This window comes from Scomber scombrus, chromosome 6 (genome assembly GCF_963691925.1).
Source record: "Scomber scombrus chromosome 6, fScoSco1.1, whole genome shotgun sequence".
Lineage (NCBI taxonomy): Eukaryota > Metazoa > Chordata > Actinopteri > Scombriformes > Scombridae > Scomber > Scomber scombrus.
Genome location: NC_084975.1, coordinates 19,706,094 through 19,715,210, shown reverse-complemented (window position 1 = coordinate 19,715,210; position 9,117 = coordinate 19,706,094). Strand labels below are relative to the sequence as shown.

Genomic DNA, 9,117 nt, shown 5'->3' with positions numbered 1-9,117 from the left:
GGGAGCTTGGACACTTGCTTTGAGCCAAATGCCAAAGTACAGCTGTGGCTAATGGAAATGTGACAAGTTTTGCAGGTTTTTGGTTGAGTACAGGACAAACTGAAATTTTGACCTGATAAATGATAATGAATAGTCTGGATCAAAGTTGTTACAGTTCATCCTGAAATGACATGAATGTCTACTCCACAATTTCACAACAACCCATCAAATATGAGACATTTCACACAAAAGAAAAGTCACCTCATGAATGCACTACAGGAAAATTCACTTTAGTCATAAAAGATCATTCCCTCAGGACCATCATTTTCTGTCAAAAATGTAATGACAAGTCATCCAATAGATGTTTAAATACTTCTGTCTGGACCAAAATAGTGGACTGACTGAAATTAAATAAAGGAAATCATAAATCCTGTGTAACCGTACTCGGATGCAATGCCAAGTTTTAAATTAACACAAGGGTTCAGAAATCCAAGTTAGTCAAATCATATGACCTCTTCGTGTCCCCCCAGTGTTTCAGTTCTGAGCTGCAGTGGAGGGACACTAGGACAAAGTGGGAATATTGTACTAGACAGGATCATATTCATGAGGAAGACAAATCCACTGGATTCTCTAACTCAGACTTCTGAATCCTCATATTAACTTTACATAAACTTTATAATGCTCTTACACACAGAATGAGGACTGTGGACTTTATACTCCGTCACTCCCATTTAAAGCACATTAGGAAGTGATCTCCCAATAGCCAATATGAGCAGAAGAAATTATTACAGTGAGCAAAACCTCATGCGAGTTCATTTGGGCACCTGAATGTGGTTTTACACACACAGACCTGAAAAAATTGTGAACTCATCCTTTAAATGTTGTGACATGTAGATTAAATGATTGTAGGTATTATTCATTACACAAAAAGTACATTTAATAAATCACAACACTTTTGCTCTTCTCTCTTTTCACATTTATTGTAATAAAAAGTTTTTACACCCATTTTTAAAAAACTCATAGATTCTGAGTGCCTGCCTGAATAGTTATGAACAGCTGGAAATTACAGTTCTGTATTTGCTTATTAAACACAGATGAGCTGGAGATAGATGGTTGTCTTGATGAAAAGCAGTATATATTTAGTGCTGACCCCTGTCATGCACTTCATATACGCTGCTGTTATTGTGTTCATAACTTGCTGTGGAATCCAGGTGTCTTATTCTCAAGATAAAAATGCAGCTTGCCATCAATATTTCATACACACCCATTTTTAACCCAACCCTCATTAGCTATGTTTTGATATACTTCACTTTACCCCAACACACGCACACACACACACACACACACACACTCCCAAACGCATGAAACTTGATGGTACACGGTGGTTTAGAAACCATTCCCCTCACTTATTAAAATGAGACAATGTGTTTATGATTGCCCCCCTCCTGTGTGTCTCTCTTCGCTTTGATCCATCCTCTCTGCGTCAGCCTCAAATGTTAGATATTCAAATCTGGTTACATTTATTTTTGTTTCCTTTACAGCAGATGGGCACATCTGACAGACTGACTATTAGGTGTTATTATTTCCCCTTTTTTCAATAGACGCCACTTCATACACTACACATAAACCTTGTTTTGATTGAGGAGGTTACAACCATTGTCACAGAGCTTTGGAGGCAGACGGGAATACAAATAGACAGATTCTGAGTTTTAAAAAAGTGTTGAAAGGGTTGTTTTTGAAAAGCATTGCAGGTTTAAAACAAACCGCTCCACACTGGGTCATCCTCCATCTGTGATGGCCATTCTTGTTATCTCAGACTGCCAGTCCAACACACCACGGCAGCTGTTAAGAAAAACAATGTTTTCGTTTTAAATCTCAAGCCTGCGACGCATGATGAGGTTGTCAACTGAACAGGCCATTTTATTTATAACCCTTACTACAATCATAGGAACGTATTATCAAACTCTGACTGTAGCATAAATCAAAGAATGACTCAAAGTAGCAATAGCAGATATTTTAAAAATCCTCAAAGCCATATCAACATAAGTAAGCTGCTTGAGGTTATAGGACTACAGCCAGGGTTTTAGACATGCTGTGGTCATGAGAAAAATGTTGACCAGAAACCAAAAGGGCACTTTTATTTATTCACTTTAATTATTTCACTTTCCGTAAATGCATTTCATAACATGAAGTTCTAAATCAGCAGGCACAAAATACCACAAATACATTTCTCCATTTTTGTTTTTCCCCCTTTTTTTTGTTCTGAGTAATAACATTTCTAGTAAGATTGCAAAATTGAAACCAAACCCAAAAACTGGACTCTTTATTTCAGTTCATAGTTAACAAGTTATCCTTAATTTGAGTTGTCACAAACCGTGCTCTGACAATAAAATGTCTCTTTCTAAACTTAAAAGAAAGGTTGACCAGGAGTTTGAAGGAGAATGGACAACTGATTATATATGTCTCGTTTTTAATTCACTCATTGTAAAAACAAACACGATTAATGACTTTCTCCAATAGGCTACTCCCTCTACATTTCTTTTTTTAATGATTTACATCCTGTTTATTTTCGCTATAAATATGATTGATGAATGAAACCATTTTTCATTATAGAAATATTTGTATTTCTTTAAAAAATAATCCCATCATGGTTTCTTACAACAAAAGGAGACTTCAAAGTTGTTGTTCTTTCCAAAAGTCCAAATTTTCAGTGTATCATCACATAGGATATAGAACAGCAGGAAATCTTCACAATTGAGAAGCTGGAACCAGGGAATGTTTGACACTTTATTTGCAAAATGATTTAAACGATAAATTAGTTTAGTGCCAATTCTCTGTCGTTTGGTCAATTGACCAATGGAAAGAAAATGACTGGATTTCCTTTCCTGCTGCTGTTCTTTTTCCTTCAAGGAAATAAAAAAGCAAAACTCAAAGACAAATACGTATATCCATCCAGCCCAAACCAATTTGCTAAGCTGTGGCTGCAACATATGTAGGGATTTGAATCCACTGTGACACTATCAGCTGGTTGTGATGAGTGGAGGTACACATCAGCTGTGGGTAAAGGGTATAACAAATTGAGGGGGACAAGTGGAACAAACCTGAGTGTTTATTTGTTGGTGTATGCTCGCCATGCTCTAAATTAGGCGTCACCGCTCTTTCCTGTCACCAGCAGAATCCAAATGTGTTGTGGGCAAAAGTGATACTTAAATTCGATTTACTCGCTCTAACATGATTTAAATGAGCCTCTTGGCTCGCCTGGACAGATTGACAGCGTTGTCTTTATCTGTGCTTTGTTTTATTTTTGGCTGTTTACTCTGCCTCTCTGCTGTCATCTCACACGACAACAATAAAGGAGCCAGCTTGGATCTTCAGGATCTGGAAAGAATAAGTATTCTTTTATGTTCTAAGTGCTTTATGTGACAAATATGAAAAGGGATTCAAGAAAGAGCTGACAGGTTTTGTGTCGCCCCGTTCCTCAGCTGCAAAGAGCTGCGCAGGGAGAAGTCAAACCAGCAATCTGATAACATGAGACCTGGTACTGAACTGAGGAGAGAAGTAGACCCCTCTCATTCAGGGTCTTCCTGGGTCACAGTCATTAAATACAACTTAATGTACAAACAAAAGGCATTTTTGTTGAATAAAGGAATCTCATGTACTGTGGTTTCCATACAGGCTGCAGTGTAGGCCTTTTTGAGTTGTTTGTGCTTGTTTAAAATACAAAAATGTCGATTTGGTTGTGCAGCCTTGAGATCAACACCACTACCTTATTGTTGAATCTCACTCTGGCTTCAATTTTATTCATCGTGGTCATCCAAACAGGCTTAAGAGACAGAAAAAGGGCCTTGACGAATGTATTTTAATATTACAATAATAATTAATATTTAAGATTAATATTAAGAATTTAAACTCTAAAGCATATTGTTTCTGTTTTTGTACAGTAACATTTTAAATAGTTATCTTTCTTTTTGGCTCACCAAAACCCACTTCTCACTCATACAGTCACACTTTACCTTAGTTTAGTAGTAAACAGAGATTTGATGTCTTAAATTAACTATGACAGTTTGTGGAATGATACATGATATCCCAGTACAATGTTATATAATGATAATAATCTATTTTTTATAATTATTATTATTCATTATGTGCACTGTCAGATCAGATTTTTTATAATTGTTATAATAATGTGTTGTAGATGAAATACCTTATCAGAAACACATAATGCAGAGCAGTACAGGAAACATCCTCCTAATGGTCAGTCTTCCTTTGGTATTAATGCTAAGCTTATCAGGTCCTGCTTCAGCTCCATACTTGACAGAGTATGTAGTAGTGCCAATCTTCTCATATAATTGTCTGTATAAAACTTAATTTACAGATGTAGCAAAATGTCAAACTTAACCTCTGAAGCATTTTAACAGACACACAAGGCCTGAAGGAGAGTGTGACACAAATCTCACATTTTTGGTAAGTAACTGTGTTATTTTAGCAGCATTTGGTATAAGAATAGTCTCTGGATGTATTGGTGGTCACAAAAAGTGAGCACTAATGACTGTTTGTGTTGTTAACAACTGATGAACACAACCAAGTCAATAAGTTTGGTCATTTATAAAACTAATGCATCCCATTTTTAGTTTTAATGTCTTTTGTTTAAGTCTTGAAATGTGTTGAACAGTCGTCCTCAGCTGCTGGTTCAAGCTGCCTGCTAGCCACGATGGCAAATCTCGCAGCACTCCAGACAAAACTCAAGACACTCAGTTGGCTCGCAGCAGGACTCGAACAGGACAGAGTGGCAGTGCGCGTGGCAGTTGAGCTCCTCCATGGGTGTCTCCTGGATAGCCGAACAGCAGCAGGTGCAGGCGCGGCAGCAGGAGGAGCAGGAGGTGTGGAGGCAAGAGGAGCAGGCCTCCAGCAGACCCAGGAGCAGCATGGAGCACTGACACCAGAGGCACGCCAGCAGCAGGTGAAAACACAAGTCTGTGTGCATCATAGTGAGGAAACATGAGACAGAAAAATGATTTAGCCGCAAATACAATATCAGAGGTCATTAAAAAGCTCTTTGAACACCTGTCAGACAATGAAAATCGAGGATTAACGATTCTATTAACCCTAAATTAATCTCTTGCATGTTTGTGTGTTGTGCCAACTAGGACTTAAAAGAGAAACAACTTTGCTGCAGTGATCAAGTGTGATTGTGTACTTAATCACAGAGCTTCATTCAGTCCTCGGGGGAGAATAAAAAAGGCCACAGAGGCTCCTGGTGATGAACAACAACTGGGAAGAAGCTGTCACAAGATAATTGCTCTCCTACTCAAATTAGGTGCACATGAAATTGCATACATTAACCCCTCTGGTGTGTTACAGTGCATCTCTCGCAACCCTCGGCGTTGTATTATTACTCAGTTACCGTTTTCATCCTCACACGGACCAGATATTGAGAGAGCTCATGCAAATCGAGCTGTTTTATCCTGTTTACTCAAGGAAGTAAATGAAAAGGAGATGGCAGAATTCCCTGGGGAGTGAGGTTCAGCATTTTCCTGCTTAGCCATCTGAATTATACACCCCCCACACATAACTTATGCTAATATCTGTGTGTAGATGAAAAAGGAACATTATGTGTGGCTACTGTATTGATTTAATGCGTAACTTCATAGAGATTACTACATGAACACAACGATAAACAAGGTGCAGCCCATCACATGCTTTGATAAAACTGGAAGAAAGTGCAGCAGTTTGAAAGAATTCAAGGGAAACTTTTTAGAGCTCCATTTGTATAGAATGATTGTTTTTGGTGGCCACAGGAAATCCATTTGAATGTACACGTTTCAGATGAATGCTCACTTAACGTAACTAATTTCCCATCCGGCTGCACATAGCATGTTTCCAGACCTCTAAATCACCATGTGGATTGATGGCTGTTTCCACAAGTTAGAGAAACAATTGACTAATGAGATCTTAATTTGCGGAATTCAAAATGGGCGTGTCACCTTCCTCATAGCTTGCTAGCAACCTTATTACAAACTAAAACAAATACATGGGTGGGATTGAAGCTGTAGAAAACCCACTACAACTATGGTTCTTGCCACAGCCCCGCCATCAGCTACAGGGGACGTTAACTTCAGTCCAGATTGGCGCAACAGGAAGGCTAAGAACACGTCGCACTTAAAAACCTTTTGATGTTTATGAAAAGACAGTGTTGAGGAAAGGGTGAAGACTAAGTGGTTCTCATCTCAAGACCCATTAAGCAGCTGTTTTGGGGTTTCCTGATCATATCAAATGATCTTCATCAAAGCAGAGTTTGCTGAGTTGTTACAGAAATGTAGATGATGAGAGATGTTAAAATTTTAAGGATGTTCTGACAACATTGAGACTCACATTTCAAAGTCCATTTTTGATCTTGAACAGCAGTGATCCAAATCTGCTTACCTGTATACAACTCACCAATTGACACTGCTGATTCCAAGGTCAAGAACAAATTTGGGTAAGTGGTAAATTTAGTAACTGTATGCTAGGATAACCTATCTCTGCTGCACTACACAGCCGCTCAAGTGGGAAGTTATATGGGGGGCAAGAGTCCCAAAGAGGCTACAATAATAAATTACATTAAAATAATGTTCAACTTATCAATCAGCCAGGCCAGAGATCTGAAAACATTAACTGATAATACAGTAAGGAACCCTGGCAAGCATATAAAAAGGAAAGGAAAGGCCATGCACAGATGTATTAACTCATACATTACCACAGTATTGTACATACCACCAGGTGTAGCAGCAGGTTGGTGTGAGCCAGCCACACTATGCCTGCTCTTACTTATTCTGCGGCTGCTGCTGCTTCTGTGCATAGACAGGCTAGAGCCCTGCAGTGGGCTCTGGCTCGGGGGGACAGGGTGGAGTGTCTTGTCTGAGACTTTGAGGCCACATTGTGGGCAGGTGGGCTTGTGGACAGCACACTGCGGCTTCTTAAACTCTGTTGCCTCTTGTGAGACCTCTGTAGGTGGAGCTGCAGCAGACAGAGGCTGGGCTGGGCAAAACAGATGTAAAGTAAAGATTGTCTTACTTGGTAAATACAGAGGAGGAACAGAATAGAGATGTTTAAAATTAGAGTGCTCAGGGACAGATTTGTAGGTTTTTCACTTTTGGTTAACAAAATCTTTGTCTTTCAAACTAGATTTTTACACTTTACATTTTGTATTACATTCATTTTTTTTCTCCGTGTTTACATCTTTCATAATTGTGATCTGATAGGGAATCTGCATCAATAAAGTAAAAACATAAAATAAGGGGGCTCCTTAAACATTTTCCTAATGTTTGACTCTGTCTGTCTCTCTGTCCAAGTTCAGCTTATATTCCTTCTCACTAGCTCTGCATCACTTTAATTAAATATATTTATTTTTTGTTAAATCGCTTGTCAAGAGTCACAACATTTGACTTTGGTCTCAGGGTTTCCACTTACTGCTGATGAGGTCAGTTGGGATGGTATTTCCTCCGCTGATTGGACCACATGCTGAAAGGATTTCCTGTGCTGATTTTAAAGATGCACTGCCTTGAAAATCATCAAAAGAAAGTCACATAAAACACAAAAAGTCACACAAAAAGCCATACAGTTTGCATGTAAACTGGATGTTGATGCGCAAGGTGAGAAAGTGTCAAATTTAGAATCAGCTCTAATATTTTTGCCAGAATATGGTGATGTTGGAAATATCAGGAAAGGAGAAAATTCCTTGCTGACCACAGTTACTGTACATACAAAGTCTCAAACCAAAAGCGAGTTTAATTTACTGTTAATTAGATGTTGTTTGTGGGGTTTTTTAATATTTCAGTAGTAGTAGGCAGTAGTAATCTATTAAAAACTATCAATTACCAGTGAATCTCTGCACTGTTGTTCTGCCTTAAAAGCCTTCTGACCCTCACATAAATTAGTAAGGTGGTTCAGAGGCTTTACCACCCTGCAAAGGATACAGTTTATCAGGGAAACACTAAAATCTTGCACCGCTTTTGGCTTGAAAATTGTCACCTTTAAAAGAAAAAAAAATAAACTGACTAATACCTTATTTCAGTTCAGATCATGAGCACTTGCCTTTTGCCAGGTTGTTTAGTTCCTCTGTGCCGTCCACGGATAAATTCTCACCTGGTAACATGTCTGATGCACATGACTGCTCAGGATCCCTGTTACACTTTGTTCAACCGATCACTTTCTTCATCCTCCTGCTTCTGCTGTCCACACCAAGAGGTCAGGAAACCTCCGAACAACACCCCCACCATGCCGGCATGAGTCACCACTCAGGAGACTGTGAGCTGTACTGTGTGTGTGTGTGTGTTTTGTTGTTGTCCGGTGACTTAATAACACTCCCCTTCCCAGCCGATCCCAGACTGGCCGCTATTAACAAGCTGATCGTAGAACAGGACAGACGGCCGAGGCCTGTTTGTGTGACTTTAGGGTGCCTTCTCTGTTCTGCTTTTAGTCACCTAACACAATGAAGATACATGCCCCACAAGTGTGTTAGATGAATATGTATTCAAGCTCTCGCTCTCTCTCATACACACACCCACGCACACGCATTCACATACACACACACACACACACACACACACACACACACACACACACACACACACACACACACACACACACACACACACACACACAAACCTTGTCAAAGTCCTTTCAGTAAGTGTTTCAACAGTGCATCACCTTGTCTCACAAAAGAGTTTTTTTAAGTTATGTGAAATAATGTTTGTAGGTGTCATGGGAAAGGAAAAATAAATAAATAATGCTCCAGAATGTTTAATTTGTGCTCTGAAAATGACTATTGGCTATTTAATTCAAGCATTAATAGTTATTTTATATTTCTGTCATGCCAAACATTAGGCCCATCCCAAAGACGATTACAAGACACTGTTATAAGCAAAACATAAAAAATGTAACATTTTCTCTTAACATATGTGCAAAACCAAATGAAAAAAATCAATTATAACATTATATTCACTAGTATATACTCAAATAACTCATATTTATGTGGCTATTTTCAAATAAAAATGGTTAATTTGCATAAATGAACAGAATAATTGTTACATTAATAATATTGTTTACGTCTCTTTGACAAAATTTTAACTCAAGGTCCACTTACTCACTTTAAACAGC

The 9,117-nt window shown here is 38.6% G+C and overlaps 1 protein-coding gene and 1 long non-coding RNA gene across 2 annotated transcripts in view; both read right to left on the bottom strand.

Annotated features, from left to right (window-relative positions):
* Window positions 1-9,117, bottom strand: part of ptdss2 (phosphatidylserine synthase 2) — a 261,708-nt gene that overhangs the window by 177,401 nt on the left and 75,190 nt on the right. The gene's annotated exons all lie outside the window — the stretch shown is intronic.
* On the bottom strand, window positions 6,962-8,064 carry LOC133981565 (uncharacterized). Its single transcript, XR_009925306.1, has 3 exons — window positions 8,049-8,064; window positions 7,429-7,514; window positions 6,962-6,996 (listed from the first exon to the last, which is right to left on the bottom strand). It is a non-coding gene; the product is annotated as an uncharacterized LOC133981565 (long non-coding RNA).